Genomic DNA, 6,096 nt, shown 5'->3' with positions numbered 1-6,096 from the left:
TTGATACCTACTTTTACATTTGAAGATGTTATCACAATCTCATTGGTATATACATAAACAAAAATAAAATCAATCTTTTAGCTTTGTGGATATTATAAGTAAAGTGACATCGATTTTAGTTATATACAGAAATAGCAGAGTAAGAATTGCCAGATCATACAAAATATTTAAGATAACGCAATGCACTAAAAAGGAAAACAAATAACTCACAACTGCAATAACAAAGCCCATATAAACGAGGAGTACCAGAAAACAACATCACTTCATTCACAAATAAACATCATGTAATAATAACTAATAGAATATTTACAAATCTGATGGAATGAATGGAACTGAAGAAGACTGACGGGTCACTATATTTTCAAGGTGTTCATATTTACACTCTAGAATATCTATGCATTTTTATAGTGATTCCTTTTCTTTTCGACTTGTTTTAAGATCTTCCCACAATGCAGCCTTTGAAGTGGTACATCCTTTTAACTCCTTAATTGTTATTCCACCACCAAATTTAATTACGTGACTTTTTGCATGCTGGTCAAAAGCACCTTTCCACTATCTCAATATTGGTTCAGATTGTAGAAGCTCGTGAATTTCAGCCTATAAGACATAAAATTATTTAAATAACGCAATGCACTAAGTAAGAGTAAGAAATTTGATATATAAACATACATATTTTTCAGCAGTATCAGGTTCAACAAGCTCATTTCCCTTCTTACGTGTCTCAAAGAAAATAAATGCCATGTTTTGTGGATTACCATCTTTGCCTCCCTTCGCGATTTAAAAATAAGTCATAAGATATTTTATAGAAATAGGAGAGGTTTCCTTGTAGGGTTGCACTATTTACTTACCATTTCGTAAACAATCTCTCTAATAGGCTTGCTACCCCACTACAACAAAAACAATCTCTAAGGAAGGGAAATCTAGTCCCTGAAAGTTAAAATCTGGTCTCAAATGATCTACATCGTCTAGAAAAATTTGGTCTCTCCTCGTCCTAGAAACTACCGTCGCTATTGGTAATTAAGGATGAGTTCAAACTCGTCCCTAAATGGTTTTGAGACGAGCCAAAACTCTGGTCGGGAGAAACTTTTAGCGACTATATATCTCGTCTCAAGTAGACCATTTATATCATGAAATTCATGTTGTTAAACTTCTTTTGTGACGTTAAGCAATGTATTCCTAATAGAGTTTTAGAGATGAGTGACACCTCATCATAAAATAGCATCAGAGACCATAAAAAATTTGTTCCTAGAAAAGCTATAACGACCTTAACAAACTGGTCCTACAGAAGTTTTAAGGTTGACAAACAATCTGGTCCTAAACAACTTTAAAGACGAGAATCAATCAAGTCCTATCTTATACATTAGAGACAGCAGCAAGTTTGGTCCTAGAAAGAATCAAGTTTGATCCTTCAATCATTTATATTACAAGAACTAAATTCATCAACAAATACCAAAATGGTTACTACTAAAATATGGAAACAAAAGTATCATATAGCTTGGTGAAAAGGAGAATGAAATAAGAGTGATTGATTACCTCATGATATTTGCATAACAAAAAATATTCGATAACATCAAAAGTTTTGCAAAACATTCGTAGCAAACATTCTAAACTTGCATCTATCCACTGAAGAATGAACAAAACTCTAGCAGAAAACTTTCAAACTTCAGTCTTTGTCAAGTGATATCCAAAAAGATCAACAAAACCTGCAAGAAAAAAGAAAAATCTATTAGAAAACTTTGAGAAACATTATACAAGAATCCAACATCTATTTTGATGAACCACAACTAAATAACATTATGTAGATGATAGAAACAAATTGAATGAATTAACATAGAAGACGAGCTAGATTAACATCTCTGCAGAAAATGATAAACATAAAAGCTGGCAGCAATATTGTTGCAGCATAGTAGAAAATTTAAAAACAAAATTTTATGTTGGAAAAAACTTTTAAAACAGAGTTGCTGGCAGCGCTATTGTTGCAGCATAGCAGAAAATTTCAAAACAAAATTTATGTCGGCAGAAACTTTTAAAACAGAGTAGCTGGCACCGCTATATCGTCACCTCACTTCAATTCGTCTCCTCCTCTAACTGACCTTGCTTGTATAAATTAATCACGATTTCAAATATTAATCCAACTAATGAATTTCATCAAATGATTTCCATGCCATTGAATCAGCCCGATGCCTCATTATTTTACCATCCACTTTTTTAACCTTATGCCATGTCATTAGAGTAGATGTCTTGGTAGACATAAACAATCTCTGAAGTCCAGGATTTAAAGGAAAATAGCGTAAACTCTTTGACACTATCTTTTTACCTTTTCTATTCTTTGTTTCCCCACTATGCTTATTTGTTCTCCATCTTGACGCACCACAAAATTTGCAAGAATCAAGTAAGCTATCCTCCTTCAAGTATAACATGCAATCATTAGTACAAGCATTAATTTTGTCGTATGAAAGACCAAGATCTTTGATTATCTTCTTTGCCTCATAATATGAATTTTGCAAATTTGCACCATTAGGCAATAACTCATCTTTCAACATTTTCAATAGCATTGCAAATGATGCATTACTCGAACGACCCATACTTTTGATATGAGGCAATTTGATCAAAGTGGAAAGCTTTGAAGCTTTTTAATTTTGGAATAATGGACACTCTAAATCCCTTAATAGATCGTAATACTTTTTTGCTTCAGCATTTGGTTCCTCTTCAAGAAAGTCTTCACAACCAGTCTCTGTAGCTCCTCCATCAAGATTAGGATATAAATCTCTCAATAGTTTTTCTACTTCATCTTCACTCTCATATTCTTCTAAAACATCATGTTGTTCACCATCATCATGTTCTGATTCAGATTCTGATAATGGCTCACCCAAATGTTCTCCATGGTGATACAAAAAAATATAATTGCGAATTATTCCATGTACTAGCAAATGTGTCTCAACTATTTTACGAGTTCCTAAAGTTGTATTGTAACATTTGACACACGGACATCGTATTTCATATTCTTCTCCTATTATTTAAAAAGCATATTACATAAAACTTTTGCACCCTGCTCAAGTAGATTTCATCTAGTTGATTGTCATAAAGTTCCAACCACTGCTTACTAGGTGCCATAATCTTTAATAGGACATAAAAAAGATTTTAAAAGATAAAGAAAAATAAAAAAATCTAAGTTGCAAACAACTTGTTACAATCAGATAAACAATGTAGTGTTGAATCTAAGTATAGATTACACTAAGAATCATGAAAATTTATAATTATACTTATAGCAAAGATGTTAATTCATGAAACATTATTTTTCTTCGACCCTACAAAGGATTGGAGCAACTAAATACACAACTAAATACAAGGATTAGAGCAGTAGTCATTTTTCGTGTTGAGACATTGATCTCCATCCCTGAAGACTTCACAGATATAATGGCACTACAAATAATAAATTACAGAAGTAGGAAACTTGGATGATAAAATTAAATACAATGAAACCTAGCTTCAATTGAAGGAAAAGTGTTGAATTTTCTGCTCCAAAAATTTTGCGTAAGTTTTTCTAACATAGGACCAAACAAAACAAAGAAACGATGAACCTTGTTCTGCCAAGAATGATGCAGAGGATACTGCTGCTTATTCACTGTTTAGAGTTCTCAATGGAAGTGCAAATAAAGTTCTTGATAAAGAAACCATGAACATTGTTCTGCCAGTGATCAGAATGGTGGATTTCAAGCGCACAGGGGAAAAAATCGAGCTTCAGAAAAGACTAATATATTAAGTTAATCAAAGAAAATTTCTTGTGGTGAAATCCTTTGATGAAAATTATATTGAGACAAGAAAAACATATCCACAAAATGGAACTCAAATTGAAGCGAGAACAACTATTGAGAACTGAGATGTCCAGAATTTGATGAGAACAACTATTGAGTGATTTAAATCACTAACTTCGTTTTCAAACACTTACCACGCCTAAAATAGGGAACTCAGATTGAAGTGATTTTCAGCCTGCTCTCTAATAATGAAACTATGTAGACGAACAACAATATGATCACTCAGTCATTGTTAATGATGAATACAAGAAAAACATATAAAAAAAGTAGTTTCTTCTGATTCCAGAAAAGTGTTTTTAGTATCTTAAATTTGGCTCCTAAAGTACATAAGCTAAGTGAACAAGAATTTGAGTATAATATGATATTTGATTAACACTATATAGATAGGGACACCATAGTGAGTGAATTATACAAAATACTAGAGGAGTTCAAGAAGTGGCCATGTATTCGAAATTACATGCTCTGAACTCATCAAATGGTGGATTAAAAGGAAGTCGAGCAGATTTGAAAAAAATATCAAACTTGAATATGGTAGAGCATTGTGAATAAGGCTTCCTACACTGCTTGTATGAGAAGACCTACTAGGATAAGAGACGAAGTACATAGTTTCTTTTAGTGGAAATTATGTATGCTATAGTATGGTAAAAAATTCAATCGTCCAGTATAAATCATAGTAATCACTATCTTTAATTCACTGGTCAAAGACTCCAAATACAAGTGAATCAGGCAAGTTAAATAATTATCAATTCACGACCTGCAACACAGAAATAAAAGAAGACAATTACTTGTGTTGTAGTAAATAGAAAAGAATCAGTTTTGTTACTACAAGTTGATAAACACTTCAATATAAAGAATTTTTGTTTTATAATCATCAACTGATCACACGACAATCAGATTTATTCAAACAACCAACTTTGGTGTCCATTGAATAAGGGAAATAAAGAAGCAGAGAAAAACCGAACTAAGGTCTTCACTTAGTTATTTTCAGAAAAAACTTTACTTTATGGGTTATGGGATTTTTCGAACATACAATGTAATACACACTTGAAAAAACATCAACAAATTAAACCATCAAAAAACTGGGCAAAGTTGAATTAACGACAAAATAGAGAACAAGAAGAAAAAGAAAAGAAATCTTACCAGAATTTCGTAGTAGAGAGAAGCAAATAGAGACGACGTTTCTGATGGATAAAAGACATTAAGGAAGATCTTGAAAATCCTAGGTAGAATCTGCTCTTGATCGATATGAAAAAGAGAGTTGCGTCGTTCTTGATGATCAGAATATGTAACGTTTTAGGACCAGTGGGTTTTGAGAAAACATGGTTTTTTTTAAAAATATTTTAGGAAATGATGTTTCTTTTAATACCTAATTTTTCAGCCAAAATAAATGATTTTAGTAAAATTTTTGGGATGTTTGGTATCCCTCTAACTCAGCCAATTACAACAGGGACTAGTAATTAAAAATTTTAGGAACGAGCTTTTGCACCTTCTCGAAAACATATAGCTTTTAGTACAAAAATATAATCTCGTCTCAATATATACACTTTTAGGGACGAGATTATTAACTCGTCCCTAAATGTTGGTCATAAATAAGCCTTTTTATTGTAGTGCCGTATGATGAGGCATACACAACTTATACCTATTGACTGAGTTTCTTGTACTTGCATCATGCATTAACAACCCAACACAGAAATTAATCCCAATATTGTTTAATGATTCTATATTTAATATGTACTTTTTAGTTTAGTGGGAAGAGGGTAATATAGAACAGAAGTACAAAACACACCATTGCAATTTTCTTTGGTAAATCTTAATGATAGAAGACATCAAAAAATTTTAACGAGATCAAAACTCAATTTTAATGTGGTATAAATTATTCCAAAAAACTAATCATCTGTTATAACTAGAAACAAAATGATATTTGTTAATAACTATATGAAGTCTTACCTTAATTTATCAGATAAAAAATGTTCCTTGACCAACCATTCCCAATTACTCTTATCTACTCCCTTCGACACTTCTTTAAGAACATCGCGCAATGATTTTGATTTCAAATTCTTGTGCAGTGATCCTCTCCAGTTGTTCCAAAGCTTTCTCATATATTGCAAAACGTTATATCTTTGATCATTCAGGTCATCTCTGTCAAACTTCTCTTAAAATAGAAAAAATACCAACAAAATCTATTAATAAGGGAAAACAAGTCATCGAAGTACAAATCACCTAATAGGGAAGTAACCGAGAAATTTCAGGAACAGAAATCAAGAGTCACATGTTTGAAACT

General features: G+C 32.0%; 1 long non-coding RNA gene across 2 annotated transcripts; it reads right to left on the bottom strand.

Annotated features, from left to right (window-relative positions):
• Window positions 1-213: 213 nt before the first annotated feature.
• On the bottom strand, window positions 214-5,157 carry LOC114076957. 2 transcript variants are annotated; one of them, XR_003578036.1, is made up of 4 exons: window positions 4,956-5,157; window positions 2,318-2,405; window positions 1,534-1,703; window positions 214-597 (listed from the first exon to the last, which is right to left on the bottom strand). It is a non-coding gene; the product is annotated as an uncharacterized LOC114076957 (long non-coding RNA). The 2 variants fall into 2 exon arrangements; XR_003578037.1 differs by lacking the exon at window positions 2,318-2,405.
• Window positions 5,158-6,096: the final 939 nt, after the last annotated feature.

Source organism: Solanum pennellii, chromosome 4 (assembly GCF_001406875.1).
Source record: "Solanum pennellii chromosome 4, SPENNV200".
Classification (NCBI taxonomy): Eukaryota; Viridiplantae; Streptophyta; class Magnoliopsida; order Solanales; family Solanaceae; genus Solanum; species Solanum pennellii.
Note: the sequence above shows the minus strand (reverse complement) of the source record. Positions and strands in the feature narration are given on the sequence as shown.